This window comes from Salmo salar, chromosome 09 (assembly GCF_965601325.2).
Source record: "Salmo salar chromosome 09, fSalSal1, whole genome shotgun sequence".
In the NCBI taxonomy this organism is placed as follows: Eukaryota; Metazoa; Chordata; class Actinopteri; order Salmoniformes; family Salmonidae; genus Salmo; species Salmo salar.
Window position 1 is genome coordinate 5,198,932 of NC_138299.1, and position 25,383 is coordinate 5,224,314.

At 42.7% G+C, this 25,383-nt stretch overlaps 1 protein-coding gene across 1 annotated transcript in view; it reads left to right on the forward strand.

Annotated features, from left to right (window-relative positions):
* The window catches only part of LOC106610601 (leucine-rich repeat and fibronectin type-III domain-containing protein 2), a 226,610-nt gene that overhangs the window by 145,787 nt on the left and 55,440 nt on the right, over positions 1–25,383 (forward strand). The window contains exon 3 of the mRNA XM_014210003.3: positions 11,684–11,785. The gene's annotated coding sequence lies outside the window, so the exon portion shown is untranslated. The remainder of the gene's footprint in view (positions 1–11,683; positions 11,786–25,383) is intronic.

Below are 25,383 nucleotides of genomic sequence, written 5' to 3' on the forward strand. Positions count from 1 at the left end.
TGGTTAGTAGACCAGTGACGTCGAGCACTGAAGAGAGGAAGCGGGAGTAGGCGTGACATCCACAGGACGACGCCGGCCAGAAGGACGGCTCCAAGGGCGAGGACCGAGCCGGTCCGGATGGGGGAGATGGAAATCACAGACAATGTTGGGATGTCGGTCGCCGGCCGCCAGAACCCAACAGCACTCCTCTGGGCAGTACCCCTCCCAGTCCACCAGGTACTGGAGCCAACCACCACAACATCAGGGGTCCAGTAGGAACCTGACAGCATAAGCATCGATGTCCAGAGGAGGCGGAGGGGTGTCGCAGAGGACGGCATCGTCCAGGGGATCAGGAACCACATTGAGAAGGGAAACATGAAAAGAGGGCAAGATATGGTCGTTTGTGGGGAGTTGTAAACAGTATGTTACCTCATTGACCCTCCGAAAGACCATGAAGGGCCCCACAAAACGGGGGCTCAGCTTCTGGCAGGGCAAGCGGGAGATTCCTAGTGGAGAGCCAGATTTGAGTTTGCTATTCACAAGAAGCATTGCCTGATGTGAACCATGCCTCGAACAAAAGATATCTCAAAAGATATCTCTGTATGTGTGTGCCCAGGTCGACAGTCAATCTTTTACCCCCGTGGGGACATAGATGCGTTCTTCAGGGCAGGTAGCAGGAGAGGGTTCCCTCTCCAGAGCCTGGCGAATGTCCACATCTACACTACCGTTCAAAAGTTTGGGGCCGCTTAGAATGTCCTTGTTTTGTCCATTAAAATAACATCAAATTGATCAGAAATACAGTGTAGACATTGGTAATGTTGTAAATGACTATTGTAGCTGGAAATGGCAGATTTTCTTATGGAGTATATACATAGGCGTAAAGAGGCCCATTATCAGCAACCATCACTCTTGTGTTCCAATGGCACGTTGTAACACAACGTGCCATTGGAACACAAGAGTGATGGTTGCTGATAATGGGCACCAATTTAGCATTTTAAAAGCATTTTAAAAGGCTAATTGATCATCAGAAAACCAATTTGCAATTATGTTAGCACAGTTGAAAACTGTTGTTCTGATTAAAGAAGCAATAAAACAGTCCTTCTTTAGACTAGTCTGAAGCATCAGGATTTCTGGGTTCGATTACTGGCTCAAATTGGCCAGAAACAAAGAATTTTCTTCTGAAACTCAGACTATTCTTGTTCTGAGAAATGAAGGCTATTCCATGCGAGAAATTGCCAAGAAACTGAAGATTTCGTACAACGCTGTGTACTACTCCCTCAACAAAACTGCCCAAACTGGCTCTAACCAGAATAGAAAGAGGAGTGGGAGGCCCCAGTGCACAACTGAGCAAGAGGACAAGTACATTAGAGTGTCTAGTTTGAGAAACAGATGCCTCACAAGTCCTCAACTGGCAGCTTCATTAAATAGTACCCGCAAAACACCAGTCTCAACGTCAACAGTGATGCTGGCCTTCTAGGCAGAGTTCCTCTGTCCAGTGTCTGTGTTCTTTTACCCATCTTAATCTTTTATTTTTATTGGCCAGTCTCAGATATGGCTTTTTCTTTGCAACTCTGCCTAGAAGGCCAGCATCCTGGAGTCGCCACTTCACTGTTGACGTTGAGACTGGTGTTTTGCGAGTACTATTTAATGAAGCTGCCAGTTGAGGACTTGTGAGGCGTCTGTTTCTCCTACAATAGTCATTTACAACATTAACAATGTCTACACTGTATTTTTGATCAATTTGATGTTATTTTAATGGACAAAAAATGTTTATTTCCTAAACAAGGACATATCTAAGTGCCCCAAACTTTTGAACGGTAGTGTACGTTCCAAAACACAGGGCCAACGATACGGGAGGACCGATTGATGGGCTGGAGGGCACTTACAGGTCTCTCAACCGGTGTGGAACCACAGGTTACGGGAAAGCAGGTCTTCTGGCATCCTGGTCCCCAGGCGGTGATTCTCATCCTCGACCAGGTGATGGTGGGGTTATGACGTTGAGGCCACGGGAGGTCAAGGATGACTTTGTGTACGGGTGAGGTGATGATGAGGAAGGCTTTCCTGGTGCATGAGTCCCATGGTGAGGGTGAGTGGTGCTGTCATGTGCGTGATTGTGACGGATCCCAGTGGTCGCTTATCCAGGGCTTGGACCGCAAAAGGAGAGGAGAACGGGTAAGAAGTTATGTCCAGGGAGGAGGCGATGGCCTGAAGAATGAAATTCCCTGCGGCACCAGAGTCCAGTTGAGCTGTAGAGACAACACCTGAGGGACTGCCGGCCAGTGAAATTGGAATCAGAAAGGGTTTGGTGGAAAACCATGATGATGGAATACTCATGCCTACGCTGGGAGATCACAGGGCCGCCCCTCTGCCCTAGTGAACCCCGGGTTTGGACACACCGGACACCGCTAAAGCTGGTGCCCCTCCTGGAACTTAGCCCCAGCAGTCTCCAGCGACACCACTCTGCATGGGAGAGGTGAGTGGCCCCTATCTCCATGGGTTCAGGCTCTGCCTCAAGGCAGCCAAAGAGGGAGGCGAGTGGCGAGGTGGGCACTGGCACTCCCGAAGAAGGTTATCCAGACGGATGGCCATCACGATGAGTGCATCCAAGGATAGGTTGGCATCACATGCCAACTCCGTCTTGACCTCTTTGCACAGTCCTCTCCGAAAGAGATTGCGGAGCGCCGACTCATTCCATCCGCTGGAGATTGCCACAATCTGAAAGGTGAGGGCGTACACCGCAGCAGTCTGGGCACCCTGCAGGAGTTGGAGAAGTCGCTCATCTCCCTCTCTGCCCTCTGGAGAATGGTCAAAGATGCCCCTGAACAGAGCCATAAACCTCTCATAGGAACCCAGCTCCTCCTCTTTCCCAGACGGCATTAGTCCCCTTGAACGCCCGCCCGGTCAGCAGGGAAATTACCGTGGCAACCTTTCAGTGGTGGGAGCTCCCGTCTGATGTGCGAAATAGAGGGCGTACTGGTGTAGGGAGCAACGGCATTTTGATGGAGTACGGTCATACTTCTACGGAACGGACAGTCGGGCATCACTGACCTAGGCGGACAGCTGGGTAGGCTGGGGGACTGGCTCATTGTGATGACATATGGTAGTAGGCCTCTGATAGGAGTATGGAGACCCTCTCTGGTGGTGTCGAGGCTGTGGAGAACGCAGAGAACCTCCTCCATGGCTGTATCCAGTTGTGCCAGCTGGTCGTGGTGTTGGTGGAGTAGATTACCCTGTTTCTTGAGCCTCTGGAAGATGTTTTGTTTTCTCTACTTCTTCCATATTGCGAGGTAATATTCTGTCTCGTATACGTAGGGAGTCAGGAGCAGGTGCAGAAGGAGAGCGTAATAATAATGATGCAAGGCCCATGAACGAAACAGGAGATGCGTACTGAACATGAAAACAAACCAATATTGCCTGATGACAGGCTACTGAGGGCTAAATAAAGGTAAGGTAATAAAGGTGATGATGTCCCGGTGTGCGTAATGATGGGGAGCACGTGTGCGTAATAATGGTTGCCAGGGCCGGTGGTTAGTAGACCGGTGAAGTCGAGCGCTGGAGAGAGGGAGCGGGAGTAGGCGTGACAACAAGTTTTACGAAGATTTATATTAACCTGTTATGGCTAGGGGGCAGTATTTTCACGGCTGGATAAAAAACGTGCCCGATTTAATCTGGTTACCACTCCTACCCAGTAACTAGAATATGCATATACTTATTACATATGGATAGAAAACACCCTAAAGTTTCTAAAACTGTTTGAATGGTGTCTGTGAGTATAACAGAACTCATTTGGCAGGCAAAAACCTGACAAGGTTTCAGGCAGGAAGTGGCCTGTCTGACAAGGTGTCGTTCTTCTTGTCTCTGTTTTCGTTGTAAAGCCTTTTTGAAATCGGACAGTGTGGTTAGATAAAGGAGAGTCTTATCTTTAAAATGCTGTGAAATAGTCATATGTTTGAAAAATGGAAGTTTTTGTATTTTAGAGGAGTTTGTATTTTGCGCCACGCCCATCATTGGATAATGGAGCAGGTGTTCCGCTAGCGGAACGTCTAGATGTAAGAGGTTAACCTGTTAGGGCTAGGGGGCAGTATTGACACGGCCGGATAAAAAACGTACCCGATTTAATCTGGTTACTACTCCTGCCCAGTAACTAGAATATGCATATAATTATTGGCTTTGGATAGAAAACACCCTAAAGTTTCTAAAACTGTTTGAATGGTGTCTGTGAGTATAACAGAACTCAAATGGCAGGCCAAAACCTGAGAAGATTCCATGCAGGAAGTGGCCTGTCTGACAAGTTGGGTTTCATCTTGGCTCTTTTTATTGAAGACTGAGGATCTTTGCTCTAACGTGACACTTCCTACGGCTCCCATAGGCTCTCAGAGCCCGGGAAAAAGCTGAACGATATCGAGGCAGGCTCTGGCTGAAACACATTATCGCTTTTGGCAAGTGGCCGATCAGAGTACTATGGGCTTAGGCGCGTGCCCGAGTCGACCGAATGCTTTATTTTCTTTCGTCTGTTTACCTAAACGCAGATTCCCGGTCGGAATATTATCGCTTTTTTATGAGAAAAATTGCATAAAAATTTATTTTAAACAGCGGTTGACATGCTTTGAAGTACGGTAATGGAATATTTAGATTTTTTTTGTCACGAATTGCGCCATGCTCGTCACCCTTATTTACCCTTTCGGATAGTGTCTTGAACGCACGAACAAAACGCCGCTGTTTGGATATAAGTATGGATTATTTTGAACCAAACCAACATTTGTTATTGAAGTAGAAGTCCTGGGAGTGCATTCTGACGAAGACAGCAAAGGTAATAACATTTTTCTTATAGTAAATCTGACTTTGGTGAGTGCTAAACTTGCTGGGTGTCTAAATAGCTAGCCCTGTGATGCCGGGCTATCTACTGAGAATATTGCAAAATGTGCTTTCACCGAAAAGCTATTTTAAAATCGGACATATCGAGTGCATAGAGGAGTTCTGTATCTATAATTCTTAAAATAATAGTTATGCTTTTTGTGAACGTTTATCGTGAGTAATTTAGTAAATTCACCGGCAGTGTTCGGTGGGAATGCTTGTCACATGCTAGTCACATGCTAATGTAAAAAGCTGGTTTTTGATATAAATATGAACTTGATTGAACAAAACATGCATGTATTGTATAACATAATGTCCTAGGGTTGTCATCTGATGAAGATCATCAAAGGTTAGTGCTGCATTTAGCTGTGGTTTGGGTTTATGTGACATTATATGCTAGCTTGAAAAATGGGTGTCTGATTATTTCTGGCTGGGTACTCTGCTGACATAATCTAATGTTTTGCTTTCGTTGTAAAGCCTTTTTGAAATCGGACAGTGTGGTTAGATTAACGAGAGTCTTGTCTTTAAAATGGTGTAAAATAGTCATATGTTTGAAAAATTGAAGTTTTTGCATTTTTGAGGTTTTTGAATGACGCGCCACGGGATTACACTGGCTGTTACGAAGGTGGGACGATTTGGTGCCACCTACCCTAGAGAGGTTAAAGTTCCACGTCCAAAAAATTATTTCCACTTGGACTGGAGAATCAACAAATAGGGCACTGACAGCTGTCAGTGTAGTTAGCTTGCTAACCTTATCTATCTAGCTAATGTTGTCTGTTGTTGTTGCATTTCTTTTTTATACACTGTATTCTAAAGATTAGCCTGCTGGCTAGGCTATGGCTGGTTCTGGATCTGGATTTGTCATAAGCATTTAATGAAAGCTTCTTTGACTTCGACATGTATTGAGTATTGTTATCTGTAAAGTTTTGGCATCTTCCATAAATTGCAGCCACCATATAAATAGTTATAAAGAATAAGATGAAGCTCCGGTAATATGGATATCTAATGAAAGGTTTGGGAAATAGATGCATTTTTCTCCATGGTAATGGACACGGTGCAACCTTTGGTAGGTAGGCTGCTGGCAGACTTCGGCTGCAGTACAGCAAAGCCAAGTCAGCCCGTGCTCATGGTTCTCACAAGGAAGTGATGTTCTATTGATGTTCTGAATTTTGTAATGTTTTTTGTAATGTATTTTGTAATGTTTTATGTTAGGTGTGGACCCTTGGAAGAGTAGCTGCTGCTTCAGCAATAGCTAATGGGGATCCTAATAAAATAAAAAGTGAAATGATAGGCTACAATGACTTGCTCATGATGCACAGTATCGATGAATGTTCTGTCGTCAAATGGATATTAACAGGACTCCAACAACGATTCTCCATAGATCTGGTGTATAATATACTAACACAAAGAAAATCTAAATGTCTATAAATGTTCTAGTGATTATACATATAAAGGGGCAGAATCTCAAAAAAGGGGCAGAATCTCAATTGGTGGGAATGAAATGAAACAAAACACATCGACTAAATTTGTCTGAGTTCTAACTGATGAAAAGTAATCCTGGAAAGATCATATTCAATTTGTCTGCAGCAGTGATGAAATCTGTTGTTATGATCAGAAAGATAGTGGTTTGGTTCATCAGGCTTGCTTCCTAACTCTATAATAGAGCTTCATTTGCTCATATCTCAGTACATATGCCTCCTATGTTCAGTCGTCGAAAGGATATTAACAGCACACCTAAAGAAGATACATTGTTTTAGTTACAAAGGGGCAACCTTAGCCAGCATAAAACCCACATGGAAACAACATTCTTAGATTTGGTAATTAACATATAAAGACTGGCTTATTTGACGACAAATAAACAACAGTAGTTACTAATAACATACATCGCTAATGTATGACACAAAATATGGATTTTGTGACCATTTTATGACGTTTTCTATCCCAGGACCATTCAACTTTCAACTCACCCACAACAATTCTCCATAGATCTGCTGTGGATTACCCAGAATTCAATACTGTTACCCCAGAGTTTCTAAACCCAGAGGTGCAACATCGCGAGAGAACGCTTGAGAAACAGGCCAAGCAGACAAGGCTGGGGTTTGAGAAGTCAATGAGAGAAGTGAAAAATAATTCCTTAGTTGTTAATTTTCTCGAAATCAAAAGGCACAACCTAGATTTGAGCCAATGTCCTAGTTGAACATGTTATTACTCCAACCTCATGAAGTGACAAAAATGGTTTGTTGAGATTGTTGTGGAATGACTTGATTGGCTTGCACCAGAGCCCTGACCTCAACCCCATCGAATACCTTTTGGATTAATTGGAACGCAGACTGCACGCCAGTCCTAATCGCCCAACATCAGTGCCCAACCTCACTAATGCTCTTGTGGCTGAATGGAAGCAAGTCCCCACGGCAATGTTCCAACATCTAGTGGAAAGCCTTCCCAGAAGAGTGGAGGATGTTAAAGCAGCAAAGGGGTACCAACTCCATATTAATGCCCATGATTTTGGAATGAGATGTTCGACGAGGATGTGTCCACATACTTTTGGTCATGTAGTGTATATAATACAGACTATCTAAAAAAAAAGAGAAAATAGACAAATGAGCCAATGGATTATGATAATTTCCTGGTAAAAAAGTGGCACAAAAACATACGTTGGAACCCTTTATTTTCATTTGCTCCATGGCTCAGGCAGCCAATGGAATGCAAGGCTGTTTGTCTCAGCTAAATTGCAAAGAGGAAGAACTTTGCAGCTGCTTCTGATTAATAAACAATGCCATGCTTGTGGGTGGTACCATTACAATAAAACCCAGCCCTGAAACGAAACGTAGGCTGAAAACAATTTGCACGTCATCTCATAGGAAAAGACACGGATTTCCACACATTTCCCACTTCAAGGCCAAATATATCATACTTTTACTAAAATTATGATCTATTGGTGTAAATTCTTGTTCAACATCTCTGGCCAGCTCGAAAAAGTGGATTTCTGCTGGTGTGGGCATTTAATAATGAATTATACATGTTGTACCACCTTTCCTGTCCTACTTAATCCTAAAAGAGGGATGAAGACACACACACACATGCAAACAAAGAAACAAGCAAACAAAAAAGACTCTTCATTACAGTCATCGTAATATGCATTTATTACAACACAGCTTCTGTGAAACAGGCTTTAAGAAGATTTGGATTGAGAAAAAAGGTATTTCTGAGATCATAATGTCATTAAGGAACTGTGGCATTACGTAAATACCCCTGCTGTGTGCTATTTCAATAATTTTCCGTAAACCAAAGTAACCTGTCCTTCCTCCTACACCCTGGTTTAAGGGGATTGTAGTACATTTACATTTTACATTTTAGTCATTTAGCAGACGCTCTTATCCAGAGCGACTTACAAATTGGTGCATTCACCTATAATATCCAGTGGAACAACCACTTTACAATAGTGCATCTAAATCTTTTAAGGGGGGGGGTTAGAAGGATTACTTTATCCTATCCCAGGTATTCCTTGAAGAGGTGGGGTTTCAGGTGTCTCTGGAAGGTGGTGTTTGACTCCGCTGTCCTGGCGTCGTGAGGGAGCTTGTTCCACCATTGGGGTGCCAGAGCAGCGAACAGTTTTGACTGGGCTGAGCGGGAACTGTGCTTCCTCAGAGGTAGGGAGGCGAGCAGGCCAGAGGTGGATGAACGGAGTGCCCTTGTTTGGGTGTAGGGCCTGATCAGAGCCTGAAGGTACGGAGGTGCCGTTCCCCTCACAGCTCCGTAGGCAAGCACCATGGTCTTGTAGCGGATGCGAGCTTCGACTGGAAGCCAGTGGAGAGAGCGGAGGAGCGGGGTGACGTGAGAGAACTTGGGAAGGTTGAACACCAGACGGGCTGCGGCGTTCTGGATGAGTTGTAGGGGTTTAATGGCACAGGCAGGGAGCCCAGCCAACAGCGAGTTGCAATAATCCAGACGGGAGATGACAAGTGCCTGGATTAGGACCTGCGCCGCTTCCTGTGTGAGGCAGGGTCGTACTCTGCGAATGTTGTAGAGCATGAACCTACAGGATCGGGTCACCGCCTTGATGTTGGTGGAGAATGACAGGGTGTTGTCCAGGGTCACGCCAAGGCTCTTAGCACTCTGGGAGGAGGACACAAGGGAGTTGTCAACCGTGATGGCGAGATCATGGAACGGGCAGTCCTTCCCCGGGAGGAAGAGCAGCTCCGTCTTGCCGAGGTTCAGCTTGAGGTGGTGATCCGTCATCCACACTGATATGTCTGCCAGACATGCAGAGATGCGATTCGCCACCTGGTTGTCAGAAGGGGGAAAGGAGAAGATTAATTGTGTGTCATCTGCATAGCAATGATATGAGAGACCATGTGAGGATATGACAGAGCCAAGTGACTTGGTGTATAGCGAGAATAGGAGTGGGCCAAGAACAGAGCCCTGGGGTACACCAGTGGTGAGAGCACGTGGTGCGGAGACAGATTCTCGCCACGCCACCTGGTAGGAGCGACCTGTCAGGTAGGACGCAATCCAAGCGTGCGCGGTGCCGGAGATGCCCAGCTCGGAGAGGGTGGAGAGGAGGATCTGATGGTTCACGGTATCAAAGGCAGCAGATAGGTCTAGAAGGATGAGAGCAGAGGAGAGAGAGTTAGCTTTAGCAGTGCGGAGAGCCTCCGTGACACAGAGAAGAGCAGTCTCAGTTGAATGCCCAGTCTTGAAACCTGACTGATTAGGATCAAGAAGGTCATTCTGAGAGAGATAGCAAGAGAGCTGGCCAAGGACGGCACGTTCAAGAGTTTTGGAGAGAAAGGAAAGAAGGGATACTGGTCTGTAGTTGTTGACATCGGAGGGATCGAGTGTAGGTTTTTTCAGAAGGGGTGCAACTCTCGCTCTCTTGAAGACGGAAGGGACGTAGCCAGCGGTCAAGGATGCGTTGATGAGCGAGGTGAGGTAGGGGAGAAGGTCTCCGGAAATGGTCTGGAGAAGAGAGGAGGGGATAGGGTCAAGTGGGCAGGTTGTTGGGCGGCCGGCCGTCACAAGACGCGAGATTTCATCTGGAGAGAGAGGGGAGAAAGAGGTCAAAGCACAGGGTAGGGCAGTGTGAGCAGGACCAGCAGTGTCGTTTGACTTAGCAAACGAGGATCGGATGTCGTCAACCTTCTTTTCAAAATGGTTGACGAAGTCATCCGCAGAGAGGGAGGAGGGGGGGAGGGGGAGGAGGATTCAGGAGGGAGGAGAAGGTAGCAAAGAGCTTCCTAGGGTTAGAGGCAGATGCTTGGAGTTTAGAGTGGTAGAAAGTGGCTTTAGCAGCAGAGACAGAAGAGGAAAATGTAGAGAGGAGGGAGTGAAAGGATGCCAGGTCCGCAGGGAGGCGAGTTTTCCTCCATTTCCGCTCGGCTGCCCGGAGCCCTGTTCTGTGAGCTCGCAGTGAGTCGTCGAGCCACGGAGCAGGAGGGGAGGACCGAGCCGGCCTGGAGGATAGGGGACAGAGGAAATCAAAGGATGCAGAGAGGGAGGAGAGGAGGGTTGAGGAGGCAGAATCAGGAGATAGGTTGGAGAAGGTTTGAGCAGAGGGAAGAGATGATAGGATGGAAGAGGAGAGAGTAGCGGGAGAGAAAGAGCTAAGGTTGGGACGGCGCAATACCATCCGAGTAGGGGGAGAGTGAGAAGTGTTGGATGAGAGCGAGAGGGAAAAGGATACAAGGTAGTGGTCGGAGACTTGGAGGGGAGTTGCAATGAGATTAGTGGAAGAACAGCATCTAGTAAAGATGAGGTCAAGCGTATTGCCTGCCTTGTGAGTAGGGGGGGAAGGTGAGAGGGTGAGGTCGAAAGAGGAGAGGAGTGGAAAGAAGGAGGCAGAGAGGAATGAGTCGAAGGTAGACGTGGGGAGGTTAAAGTCACCCAGAACTGTGAGAGGTGAGCCATCCTCAGGAAAGGAACTTATCAAGGCGTCAAGCTCATTGATGAACTCTCCAAGGGAACCTGGAGGGCGATAAATGATAAGGATGTTAAGCTTGAAAGGGCTGGTAACTGTGACAGCATGGAATTCAAATGAGGAGATAGACAGATGGGTCAGGGGAGAAAGAGAGAATGTCCACTTGGGAGAGATGAGGATTCCAGTGCCACCACCCCGCTGGCTCGATGCTCTAGGGGTATGCGAGAACACGTAGTCAGACGAGGAGAGAGCAGTAGGAGTAGCAGTGTTATCTGTGGTGATCCATGTTTCCGTCAGCGCCAGGAAGTCTAGGGACTGGAGGGTAACATAGGCTGAGATGAACTCAGCCTTGTTGGCCGCAGACCGGCAGTTCCAGAGGCTGCCGGAGACCTGGAACTCCACGTGGGTCGTGCGCGCTGGGTTAGAGTGGCAGCGGCCACGCGGTGTGGAGCGTTTGTATGGCCTGTGCAGAGGAGAGAGAACAGGGATAGGCAGACACATAGTAGACAAGCTACAGAAGAGGCTACGCTAATGAAAATGAGATTGGAGTGACAAGTGGACTACACGTCTCGAATGTTCTGGAAGTTAAGCTTACGTTGCAAAAATGTTATTGACTAAAATGATACAGTACTGCTGGCTAGTATATTTGTTTGAGAAGCAGATGAAACCTTACTGCTATGAATTATAATCACTGAAACCCAAAATGGTAAAGATGGCTCAACGCAAACATATATGTATTTCATTTCAACCTGATCCCAAGTCAAATATTTGAGTTGGAGTGGTTGTACAATACTTCACTGGGTTTGTACTTGGACCGAACTTTTAAGTTGTAATGGCTGTTAGGAACACTTCTTCAGACAGTTAATATACAGTAATTTCATTTTTTCTAATTATCCTACAGTTCTTGTTTATTATTTGTCTTCTTCTCTCTAGGCTGGCTCTTTGTTCAGAGCTCAAGGAGTGAACTGACAGACCGTGAATGCTTGGCCTTGGGAGTGTATAGTGGACCCTATGGCAGAAAACCACACAATATAGGTAAGAAAGGAGACCAAATAATATCAATTAAACCCTTATGTTTAGCTTTGGGAGTGTATAGGGGATCCTATAGCAGAAAACCACACGATATAGGTAAGAAGGAGACTGTATAATATCAACTAACCCCTTTTGTTGCTGCGATAATTTACATAATCTCTCAAATCAAGACCTTGACCAACTGATAATCATCATTGACCTGACAATTCTGGACACATTTCAGTTGAATACATTCAGTTGGACAACTGACTAGGTATCCCCCTTTCCCTTTCTTTTTTTAAAGCCCATAACCATGTGTGTGAGGTGTATACTTTTGTTACAAAGAGATTTGTGCAAGACTACCAAGAAACACTGTGTGACCATGATTTAGCCCACTGCAGTAAAATATGTTAACCCTTGTGTAGTCTTAACATTTTGTATACTCCCCTTGTCCTAAGGGTAAAAAATAACCCGCCTTCACTAAACCCCTAAAATAAACCAGCTTAATTGAATTTTAAATCTTAATTCTATTTTGCATGAAGAAACAACCTGTCATTCATAACAAACTTTGTGAATATCTGGGTTTTCGCTCTTCACAATGCAGAAAGACTGCATTTAATCAGTGGACACCACTCCTTTTTCTTACAACACACCTGTCATAATTGTTTTCTTTACTAAAGTAGAGGTTTATTATTATTATTATTGCTAAAGTTACTGCATAGGTGTAAACATAAATTTTTTAGCAAGAGATAGCACTTGTATAGCCTAAGAAAGTATTAAACATGTGCATAAAGTAGTTTTGAATGCATTTTATTGAAGGGAAACAATAAGTCTTGAACTTTTTTGGCAACATAGTGATATATTCTCATATACTTGTACAATGAGGAATTCAACTACAAAATACTAGTCTTCTCCCATTTTTTTAACCATTGCCCCCACCCAAAGAGATGTATAAACAACAACAATAAATAAGAATAAAATGAGATAATTGATACAAAACAAAAACGTGAAGAACATAAATCAATCAACTTTAATTAGCACATGTAGGACAGTATGCAAGTGTGTGTGCATGGACTTTGCAGATGTATTTCTCACATGTTTTACAGTCCTCATTTGGGAGGTAGAATTGGCATCTCTTCCTCTTGCCTGCCCCAGCTGCAGCCTCGGGTGGATCAGAACAAGATTCAGCCCCCTGAACAGCTTTCACAAGCGCTGCAGAGGCTGCTGTGCGGGGGAGGCGCTCCCTTCTTTGAATGTGTGTGGTTAAAAGTGCCTTTCCCAGCTGCTCCAGGAACACCCTCTTGTAACGCTTATCAGGCATTCAGGTAGGGTTGATCTTGTTCCATATCAAGAAGGCATTGTATGAGGACACATCAATGATGTTATGGAAGATGACCAGTCATCCTCCTGCAGCTGTAAGTTCCAATCGCTTTGTCCAGGTTGTCCAAGCCTCCTTTGTTGTGGTTGTAGTCCAGGATGATGGCTCGTTTCCTGTCCTCATGATCACTGATCACAGCCATTTTGTGCAGTGTGCTCAGGAGGACCACATTCTTGTTTCTCCTGGACATCTGAATTTTTTTTAAATCTATGACCTGTTGGCCACTGAAACGTGCACTCATGGCTTCAGCAAAGAGAGAACTGGAGGGACTGTCATCTGCAGCACCTACAGTATATAGCCTCTGACTGCATTCCCCATTAGTAAACAATGCTTTCAAGAAATGTTTATTTTGCCTGAAATTGATTTTATTTTGTCTGTAAACTTGAGTCATGTGTGGGGTCGTGGAGGTGAGATGCTGCACATGCACAAGAAAGTTTTAGTTTTGTGTGAGTTCAATCAGTAGCACACAATCTCACTTTCGCATTGTGTGTGTGTGTGTGTGTGTGTGTGTGTGTGTGTGTGTGTGTGTGTGTGTGTGTGTGTGTCTTTGTGGTTTTTGTGGTGTGTAAAGGATTTTATAACAGCCAGGTCAAAAATGACCCTAAGACAACCTTTGTACCCTGGTGGTGTACAGCTTTCATGGAAATAGGAACAAAGGCAATGTTTAACTTTTTCCAATGTTGGGGTCACTCTAGGAAAATACATTGAATTTCAAGTTGAAAAAATATAATTTAGGAGGTTTTCTCTGCTGTTAAACATAGTGGCGGGTCATTTTTTACCCTTAAGACAAGACAACGATCTTTTGGTATTTGTTTCATTAGTCCATTGTTGATACAGTCCCAAAATGGTTTGCATGTCAGCAATCAAGTTAATGTATGTACATTTCAAAATACAGAACTATAGCCCGTATGCTACATTTTTCATTATGGCATTATGGGGTATTGTGTGTAGGCCAATGACAAAAAAAAATCTTAATTTAATCAATTTAAAAATCAGGCTGTATCATAAAAGAATGTCAAGGGATGTGAATACTTTCACTGTAATCAAAATAAAACTTGTTTATTTATTATCCTAGTGTGAAATAGGCCTCATGTGAAACCATTTTCAAAAGTGCAAGAGATACTATTGCATGTAGGCCTAGATTATTTATGGATTGATCATGTGGAAATATCAAAACAGTATTTGAACATATCCAAAGCAATTGCATGTGGCACAGGAATCACTGACTCTCTGCATTTTTCTATTATCAAGACACCTGCTGGTTAATCTTAAAGAGTGACTACCCATAAAAACCAACGAATAATTTTGAAAACGGCCTATGTCTATATGAATCAGAAACATTTATTATAGTCTCAAATTTGACGAAGTGTAAATAGGATAATTTTTGTGAGTCTCGTCTAAAATTGAGTTCAAAACCTCACAAAGAGTAAATTAAGGTTGGGTTTGATTTTACAATTATGTCAAGAAATCATGCCCCCTTTTGCCAAGCTCTACGTGCAAATCCACTTCATTGAATGGGGCCTTGTGTTTCATCGCCCCCCCAACCAATGCGTCCAAGAGATCACGGCCATTTGAGACTGAAAAGCCCTATTCGGATTGACCATGTAATGCATGCTTCCAGCAGGATGCACTGCCAACAACTATGGTTTGCATGCCCTACCGAAGGAGCCAATCATCATGCGGAATACGTGGTTGGAGTTCGTTGGTGAGTATACCTGTAGCTAGACCATAGACTGCTGGTTATGTATTTGGTTATGTATATTTTGATCATCTTTATTACCATCATCACTGGCATAGCTATGGTTAGCTAGCTAGCAACCAACTAGCTACCTAACTACCTCAATATAACTCAGATTTGGCTTGGAAACACGATAACGTTTCAAAAGAAGGCAACTGATTGGTAGAAAAACCTTTTGTCATTATTGTGATGTTGCCAGATTGACTTTAGATGCAGTAGAACGTTAGCCAGCTAACTAAGATTGAGGGGACCACTTTATTTTAGCTAGCAAACATCAGCAATGCTAGCTATTTTTGACGAACTTTTTCGGTAATGGCAACATTGCCATCTCTCTAAAGTAAATTTGACGAAATAATATGGCAAAGTTGTTTCCTACGAATTATTTGCCTACTTTAGGAATGCCATCGTATTTCCATGCCAGTCTTATTTAGTGTAATTTAGACTAAACAGTCACTAGCCTCTGATCTGCAACCCATGTCTAGGGCACAGATAAATATTGGATGCAGCTATGGTGGTACTAGCTAACTCATGTCTGACTACAACAGTGTACTAACTAGTAGCAACAAACTCAAACCAACCCAGGGCCATAGCAACACATGTCACGGTTGGTTGCATAGTGTAACGGCATCACCGACCTGAATCTAATCCAATCTGGTTCCAGTCAGTCTTAATCTGTAAAGCATGTAGTGGAATGGGACAATGTCTTAGTGTGTTGTGTGACGAATCCAATACTTTACCTTGTATGCATTACAAATCACATTGTGAGAGCAAATACTCTATGAATTAGGGTGAATGAATTTCCTTTTTCCTTTTTTACTGCTCATTTACAGTGAGGGAAAAAAGTATTTGATCCCCTGCTGATTTTGTATGTTTGCCCACTGACAAAGAAACGATCAGTCTATAATTTTAATGGTAGGTTTATTTGAACAGTGAGAGACAGAATAACAACAAAAAAATCCAGAAAAACGCATGTCAAAAATGTTATAAATTGATTTGCATTTTAATGAGGGAATTAAGTATTTGACCCCCTCTCAATCAGAAAGATTTCTGGCTCCCAGGTGTCTTTTATACAGGTAATGAGCTGAGATTAGGAGCACACTCTTAACCTCTCTGGGCTACAGAGCCAGTGTAGCCCAGAGACAGCCAGTGTAATCCCGTGGCGCGATATTCAAATACCTTAGAAATGCTATTACTTCAATTTCTCAAACATATGACTATTTTACACCATTTTAAAGACAAGACTCTCGTTAATCTAACCACACTGTCCGATTTCAAAAAGGCTTTACAACGAAAGCAAAACATTAGATTATGTCAGCAGAGTACCCAGCCAGAAATAATCAGACACTCATTTTTCAAGTTAGCATATAATGTCACATAAACCCAAACCACAGCTAAATGCAGCACTAACCTTTGATGGTCTTCATCAGATGACACCCCTAGGACATTATGTTATACAATACATGCATGTTTTGTTCAATCAAGTTCATATTTATATCAAAAACCAGCTTTTTACATTAGCATGTGACTAGCATGTGACTAGCATTCCCACCAAACACTTCCGGTGAATTTACTAAATTACTCACGATAAACGTTCACAAAAAACATAACAATTATTTTAAGAATTATAGATACAGAACTCCTTTATGCAATCGCGGTGTCCGATTTTAAAATAGCTTTTCGGTGAAAGCACATTTTGCAATATTCTCAGTAGATAGCCCGGCATCACAGGGCTAGCTATTTAGACACCCAGCAAGTTTAGCACTCACCAAAGTCAGATTTACTATAAGAAAAATGTTATTACATTTGCTGTTCTTCGTCAGAATGCACTCCCAGGACTTCTACTTCAATAACAAATGTTGGTTTGGTCCCAAATAATCCATAGTTATATCCAAATAGCGGCGTTTTGTTCGTGCGTTCAAGACACTATCCGAAAGGGTAAATAAGGGTGACGAGCACAGCGCATTTCGTGACAAAAAATTTCAAAATATTCCATTACCGTACTTCGAAGCATGTCAACCGCTGTTTAAAATCAATTTTTATGCCATTTTTCTCATAAAAAAGCGATAATATTCCGACCGGGAATCTGCGTTTAGGTAAACAGACGAAAGAAAATAAAGCATGGGGTCGACTCGGGCACGCGCTTAAGCCCATAGTACTCTGAACGGCCACTTGCCAAAAGCGATAATGTGTTTCAGCCAGAGGCTGCCTCGATATCGTTCAGCTTTTTCCCGGGCTCTGATAGCCTATGGGAGCCGTAGGAAGTGTCACGTTATAGCAAAGATCCTCAGTCTTCAATAAAAAGAGCCAAGATGAAACACAACTTGTCAGACAGGCCACTTCCTGCATGGAATCTTCTCAGGTTTTGGCCTGCCATATGAGTTCTGTTATTCTCACAGACACCATTCAAACAGTTTTAGAAACTTTAGGGTGTTTTCTATCCAAAGCCAATAATTACATGCATATTCTAGTTACTGGGCAGGAGTAGTAACCAGATTAATTCGGGTACGTTTTTTATCCGGCTGTGTCAATACTGCCCCCTAGCCCTAACAGGTTAAGCTTGAAAGGGCTGGTAACTGTGACAGCATGTAATTCAAAGGAGGCGATAGACAGATGGGTCAGGGGAGAAAGAGAGAATGTCCACTTGGGAGAGATGAGGATCCCAGTGCCACCACCCCGCTGACCAGAAGCTCTCGGGGTGTGCGAGAACACGTGGGCAGACGAGGAGAGAGCAGTAGGAGTAGCAGTGTTATCTGTGGTAATCCATGTTTCCGTCAGCGCCAAGAAGTCGAGGGACTGGAGGGTAACATAGGCTGAGATGTTTTGCAGAGGGGTCAAATACTGATTTCCCTCATTAAAATGCAAATCAATTTATAACATTTTTGACATGTGTTTTTCTGGATTTTTTTGTTGTTATTCTGTCTCTCACTGTTCAAATAAACCTACCATTAAAATTATAGACTGATCATTTCTTTGTCAGTGGGCAAACGTACAAAATCAGCAGGGGATCAAATACTTTTTTCCCTCACTGTAAGTTTTTTGTTTTTAATGGAATTGGCTTCCAAACGAGATTGTTATTTCTCGAGCTATGTTTATAATTAAGGGATGGTGACAATCATTGACTCTGTTTTTCTGTTATACAAAGTGCACAGTTGGGTGTCAGACTGATCCCCTGGTCATGAATGGATGCATGGGACCTACCAGAAGGAGAAAAGGTAGGTATCATAAGACCTCTAGCAATGTGATTGCAATGGTTTAGCAACCTCCAAAAACAATTTAATTCACTGTTCACTTCCTATTTTCAGAGCTTGTCAGGCAAGACCTCAGTCTCCCTCTGTAAAAAGGACACGCCATCATGAGGCCTCTGATAGTGGCCAGAGTTACTGCCCTGATGAAACAGACGGCTTCATCAACAATGACAGGTAATGTGTGTTTAAAAAGTTGTATAAAACAAATACCCAGCTTGATAAAATAGTAGGCTAATTCTCCAGCCAAGCAGATACAACAAGTAGAGTAATTTTGGTTATGTAGTGCATTAGCAAAAAAAGTTGTCCTTTCTTTAAAACAAAATGCAATTTACCACTTGTCTGTCTATTATATCACCCTGTCACAGGCCCTCCCAGTCAACACCCCTTCATACGATTTCCTGCTGTAGTTGTTTGAGAGATGTCCAGTCTGAAGCCGAATACGCAGCATCGAGAAGACCAGCAAGGGGGCAATCATATGCATCATGCCCTCGCTGTGAGCATTACTATGAATGGGACAGTCAGCCACATGTTGGCAAGTTTCTGGCCTGCAACCTTCACCTGTCAGTCGCAACAGCTTTCACAGGCTCATCATTTGTACAAATAGAGAAGGTAACCCACTTACATTTTTACATTTACATTTACATTTACATTTACATTTACACTTCATTACTTTGATACATTTGATAATGTAATGTATGTAAACTGACATGAGTTGTTGCTTATTTTGTACTTCTTAGATGTATTTCATGTCCAGGGCATAACCTAGCCTGGTGGAACCAGCCTGATCACTGAGTTCACAATTCTACTTCCCTTCCTGAAGTGAAATAGAAAGGTGAACGCAGAGATCAGGTTGGTTCCACCAGGTTAATCATAACCACCATTGTAATCAGTGCTCTGTGTGTGTGTATTTGTGTGTGATCAACCAGTATCTTTGATGAGGGGCCTGGATCTGATCTACGCTGCAATGCTATGCTCATCAATGGCATGAAAATGTAAAATGTAATGGGTCTCTGGCAAAGACCTCGCCTCTTGCCTGCTCACCAACAGTCGTTGATGGGGAGAAAATAATTAGGTAGGTTTAGTCTGACTTGTTCAAACTTCAACATTGTACCTGTTTGTGTGTCAGATATTACCTATCCTAACTGCCATTGGTAATAGAACAGTGACTGTATATGTTCACAGAAACATGTATGGAGCCAACACATGGAGACTTGCAAGATGATGTGCTGAAGTCCTGACTGACAGACAGGCTTGATACTGATGTCTCTGAATGGAGAGCATCAAAAGGCACTCGACAAACATTTTGCGAGAATTTTTACTTGCATTGTCTTTTTATTATTGAATTGAATGGTATCAGTCAATATGGGGAGAAACCTATTCTGCACCAGGATCAGATCACTCTAGTTGTATACGAGACACCACACAGGAAGGTATGACCACTCTGACATGTTTGCCAAGGTAGCCCCATTACCACCAGACAAAATACAGAGAGGCACAGTATCTGTGTCGGCTAGGAATGACAATGAAAGATTAAATGTGCACATTGTTATATTAGCAGAACACTGCTTCTATGGTATTATGGAAAGGGTTGTTTATTCTACACGAAAGTTATTCCATTTGAACGTTATCAAAACACTTAGTTTATAATATCTACATAAATTCAGCAATTGCATTCTCCTCATATTACTCTGTAGGCTAAGGACCTATTCAAACCTTTGTTCTGCATTTCACAATACATCTGCCTGTAGTTATTGAACTCAACCTGCAGGAGGTTTGTTTGTTGTGATTGAGTGGGGGGAAACAGCTGCGGGCAAGGTCTGACAGATGGTGTGTCTTGGTGATGGCAAGGACACACCCAAGAAACACCCACATCAAACCACAACTCCAAGCCAACTCACGTTTGGCTTCTGTCATGGCTGCCAGCATTTCTTGTTGTCTCCTAAATATCTGTTGACTAGGTGTGACTCTTATGACTAAAGAGCCTTCAAACATACAGTAGCTTTTATTTTTTCCCCTAAGAGTAGGAGTAAAATGGCTCTATTCTCAGCACTTACAACAAATGTTGTACTCTGAGATACTTTGTGGATACGGGCCCTGTTTTTGTGTAGCCTGCTGCAGAATATTGCTCAGCTCATCACCCATCTGACTTCACTGTAATGGAATACCCATATCTATTCTGTGTGTTCCAGCAGACATTAGAATGGACTACAAAACAGCTCAGCCCAGTGCAGGACAGTTAAAAGCACCCATTGTGTTTACAAGTGAACAACAGACACCCTATCTCAACCTAGTACAGTGCGATTAACACTAGTTGCCAAATTAACACTGTAAATCTGTCCATTTTTATTGCACATTTTATCACAGTGAGTGGATACCACCTTTAATGGTGCTCAGGATTAAAGGGTGACTGCACTTGATTTGGCCTAGTTTTTCATCAATGCTCATTAAGAAATGCTAGCATCCATGACTGAAGGCAAATAAGAGTTATCTTGGGGTTGGGGTTTGATGTGGGCGTTTCTTGGATGTGTCTTTGCCGTTCAATCACAACAAACAAGTGCAGTAGTGAGTACAGCGAGTAAGATAAGCTATCTTTGCTATGGAGAGAACAAAGTTTTGAAGTTGAGGACCTCTCCCTTCATGACTGCCTCGCCATCTCAAGAAGGTCAGCTAATTCAGTTATGTGTAGGCTAAAGCCTGCGCTGACCTTGTTTAGCCAAACTGACAGCAGCTAGGTAGAATAGCTTGGTGATATGATAGCCAGCTGCAGCTATTTAGCTGATATTTCTCTGTCAAATCAGTTATGGCAAGATAGCAAGAGCCAGTGTCTGGAATGTGTTTCATAAGACACTTGTTCTACAACACTTTGCTACAAATATAGCCTGCAACTTAGTTCCAACATTTTTCAAACATATGACTATTTTACAGCATTTTAAAGACAAGACTCTCGTTAATCTAACCACACTGTCCGATTTCAAAAAGGCTTTACAGCGAAAGCAAAACAGATTGTCAGCAGAGTACCAAGCCAGAAATAATCAGACACCCATTTTTCAAGCTAGCATATAATGTCACAAAAACCCAGAAGACAGCTAAATGCAGCACTAACCTTTGATGATCTTCATCAGATGACAACCCTAGGACATTATGTTATACAATACATGCATGTTTTGTTCAATCAAGTTCATATTTATATCAAAAACCAGCTTTTTTACATTAGCATGTGACGTTCAGAACTAGCATACCCCCCGCAAACATCCGGTGAATTTACTAAATTACTCACGATAAATGTTCACAAAAAACATAACAATTATTTTAAGAATTATAGATACAGAACTCCTCTATGCACTCGATATGTCCGATTTTAAAATAGCTTTTCGGTGAAAGCACATTTTGCAATATTCTCAGTAGATAGCCCAGCCATCACGGCTAGCCATTTAGACACCGACCAAGTTTAGCCCTGACCAAACTCCGATTTACTATTACAAAAGTTTGATTACCTTTGTTGTCTTCGTCAGAATGCACTCCCAGGACTGCTACTTCAATAACAAATGTTGGTTTGGTCCAAAATAATCCATCGTTATATCCAAATAGCGGCGTTTTGTTCGTGCGTTCAAGACACTATCCGAAGTGTAAATAAGGGTCACGAGCATGGCGCAATTCGTGACAAAAGATTTCTAAATATTCCATTACCGTACTTCGAAGCATGTCAACCGCTGTTTAAAATCAATTTTTATGCCATTTTTCTCATAAAAAAGCGATAATATTCCGACCGGGAATCTGCGTTTAGGTAAACAGACGAAAGAAAACAAAGCATTCTGTCGACGCGGGCACGAGCCTGAGTCTCACAGTACTGTAACCAGCCACTACCCAAACGTGCTACTTTTTTTCAACCAGAGCCTGCAAAGCCACGATTCAGCTTTTTGCCACCTTCTGAGAGCCCATGGGGGCCGTGGGAAGTGTCACGTAACAGCAGAGATCCTCTGTAATGGATAGAGATAATCAAGAAGGGCAAGAAATTGTCAGACAGGCCACTTCCTGCATGGAATCTTCTCAGGTTTTGGCCTGCCAAATGAGTTCTGTTATACTCACAGACACCATTCAAACAGTTTTAGAAACTTTGGAGTGTTTTCTATCCAAAGCTAATATTTATAAGCATATTCTACTTTCTGGGCTGGAGTAATAATCAGATTAAATCGGGTATGTTTTTTATCCGGCTGTGAAAATACTGCCCCCTAGCCATAACAGGTTAAAACTCATTTTTCAACCACTCCACAAATTTCTTGATAACTATAGATTTGGCAAGTCGGTTACGACATCTACTTGGTGCATGACACAAGTCATCTTTCTAACAATTGTTTACAGACAGATTATTTCACTTATAATTCACTGTATCAAAATTCCAGTGGGCCAGAAGTTTACATACACTAAGCTGACTGTGCCTTTTAAACAGCTTGGAAAATTTCAGAAGATGATGTCATGGCTATAGAAGCTGATTGACATAATTTGAGTTAATTGGAGGTGTGCCTGTGGATGTATTTCAAGGCCTACCTTCAAACTCAGTGCCTCTGCTTGACATCATTGGAAAATCAAAAGATATCAGCCAAAACCTCAGAAAAACAATTGTAGACCTCCACAAGTTTGAGCAATTTTCAAATGCCTGAAGTTCATCTGAACAAACAATAGTACTCAAGTATAAACGCCATGGGACCACACAGCCTTCATACCGCTTAGGGAGGAGACACGTTCTGTCTCCTAGAGATGAACGCACTTTGGTGCGAGAAGTGCAAATCAATCCCAGAACAACTGCAAAGTACCTTTGTGAAGATGCTGAAGGAAACGGGTACAAAAGTATCTATATCCACAGTTAAACGAGTCCTATATCGACATAACCTGAGAGGCCGCTTAGCAAGGAAGAAGCCACTGCTCCAAAACCGCCATAAAAAGCCAGACTATGGTTTGCAACTGCACATGGGGACAAAGATCGTACTTTTTGGAGAAATGTCCTCTGGTCTGATGAAACTAAAATAGAACTGTCGGCCATAATGACCATCGTTATGTTTGGAGGAAAAAGGGGGAGGCTTGCAAGCCGAAGAACACCAACCCAACCGTGAAGCACGGGGGTGGCAGCATCATGCTGTGGGGGTGCTTTGCTGCAGGATGGACTGGTGCACTTCACAAAATAGATGGCCTCACGAGGAACGAAAATTATGTGGATATATTGAAGAAACATCTCAAGACATCAGTCAGAAAGTTAAAGCTTGGACGCAAATGGGTCTACCAAATGGACAATGACCCCAAGCATTCTTCCAAAGTTGTGGATAAATGGCTTAAGGACAACAAAGTCAAGGTATTGGAGTGGCCATCACAAAGCCATGACCTCAATCCTATAGAAAATGTGTGGGCAGAACTGAAAAAGCGTGTGCGAGCAAGGAGGCCTACAAACCTGACTCAGTTACACCAGCTCTGTCAGGAGGAATGGGACAAAATTCACCCAACTTATTGTGGGAAGCTTGTGGAAGGCTACCCGACACGTTTGACCCAAGTTAAACAATTTAAAGGTAATGCTACCAAATAGTAATTGAGCGTATGTAAACTTCTGACCCACTGGGAATGTGATGAAAGAAATAAAAGCTGAAATAAATCACTCTACTTTTATTCTGACATTTCACATTCTTAAAATAAAGTGGTGATCCTAAGACAGGGAATTTTTACGCGGATTAAATGTCAGGAATTGTGAAAAACTGAGTTTAAATGTATTTGGCTAAGGTGTATGTAAACTTCCAACTTCAACTGGACATATATTTAGCAGATGTTATTGCGGGTGTAGCGAAATGCTTTAGTTCCTAGCTCCAACAGTGCAGTAGTATCACGTAAATACTGTACATGTTACAGTGGAAACGGTATCAACTACTCTGAGTTGAATGCCTGCGGTCTTCAGTTAGCTCAGCTGTCCTACAATACAATATTCTATAACAGGCTAGTTTTGTCTCGTCTTGTCTCTCCTTATGTCCACTGTTAGATCTTTCCCAGGAGACAAATCTCAGAACTAACATACAAACAGGTGTTGGCTAAATGTGGACATTGCACAAACAGCGACCAGCTTGAGTGTAGATATCAACAACAAGAAATCGATGGATGTGTTCATGTAACAAAGACAAAACAGTTTCTGCTCTAAAAATCATATTGATGTGCTTAAAAAGACAGTTTGCCTACACTTTACCTAACAAATCAAAATCCGTTGTGTGTAGAGTATAACTTCAACTGTCTAACCAGAACTAGAGTGGCATTTCTATGGTCTATTTGCCCAAATCTAAGGATTTGGCTCTCTAACACATTGACATGCACAGTATATCATGTATTGCAGGTTATGTACATGTGCAGTCAAGTGGCAGGAGTGGTGGAGTGCATGATACTCCATACTGGATATGACAGAGTTGACCGCATGGGTCCAGAGTTCAATAACTACAGGCAGATGTAAGATAGAGGAGGATGGCACTCTTCTCTACTGAGTAGCGTATAGAGTAGAAAATCCTATGAATGATTCTGCAAAGAAGCATTTTATAATCTAAAGGTTCTACCTAGAACTCTCTATGAAGGGTTGTGCCTAGAACCCTCTATGAAATGATATACCAAGAAACATTTTATCTTTGGAGGGTTCTTCCTAGAACCGTAAATGAACGGTTCCACCAGCCTAATTAGCCTTTAAAATTAAATAACTTGTGACAATAATTATATATATATATATATATATATATGTATGGTATGTCATAAGGCCTTTCTTTGAGTACGTAATTATACCCTAACACAGGTGTTAGGAAACTCCTGGTTTTCAGGGCTGCAAGTCGCGATATGTTGGTGTAATTCCTATTGGAATCCAGCCAGATTTAGAATATCTAGCAAGAAGAATTTGTTATCACCCGCCACCTTCATTGAGAATGACTGCCAGGGTAGGGAAGATTGAATAGTGAGACTACCTCAATTGTCTAAGCTAGAACAACCATCCCAGTAACGAGTGCAATAATTCCAACAACTAACTAATTGGATTTGTTTAGTTTTCTTTATTTTTTATTTGTGTGCATAAAATGTATCAACCAATCAATGTACATGTAAAACAAACAATTATGAAAACCACACTGCAATAGAGTATGCTGGGTAATATGATATATGACTCTATGTAGAACCCTTGCCTTCCTAATAAACCATTCTTGCTTCCAAAGAATACTTCTTGCCTTCCAAAGAATCATCAAAGAACCCGTTCTTCCAA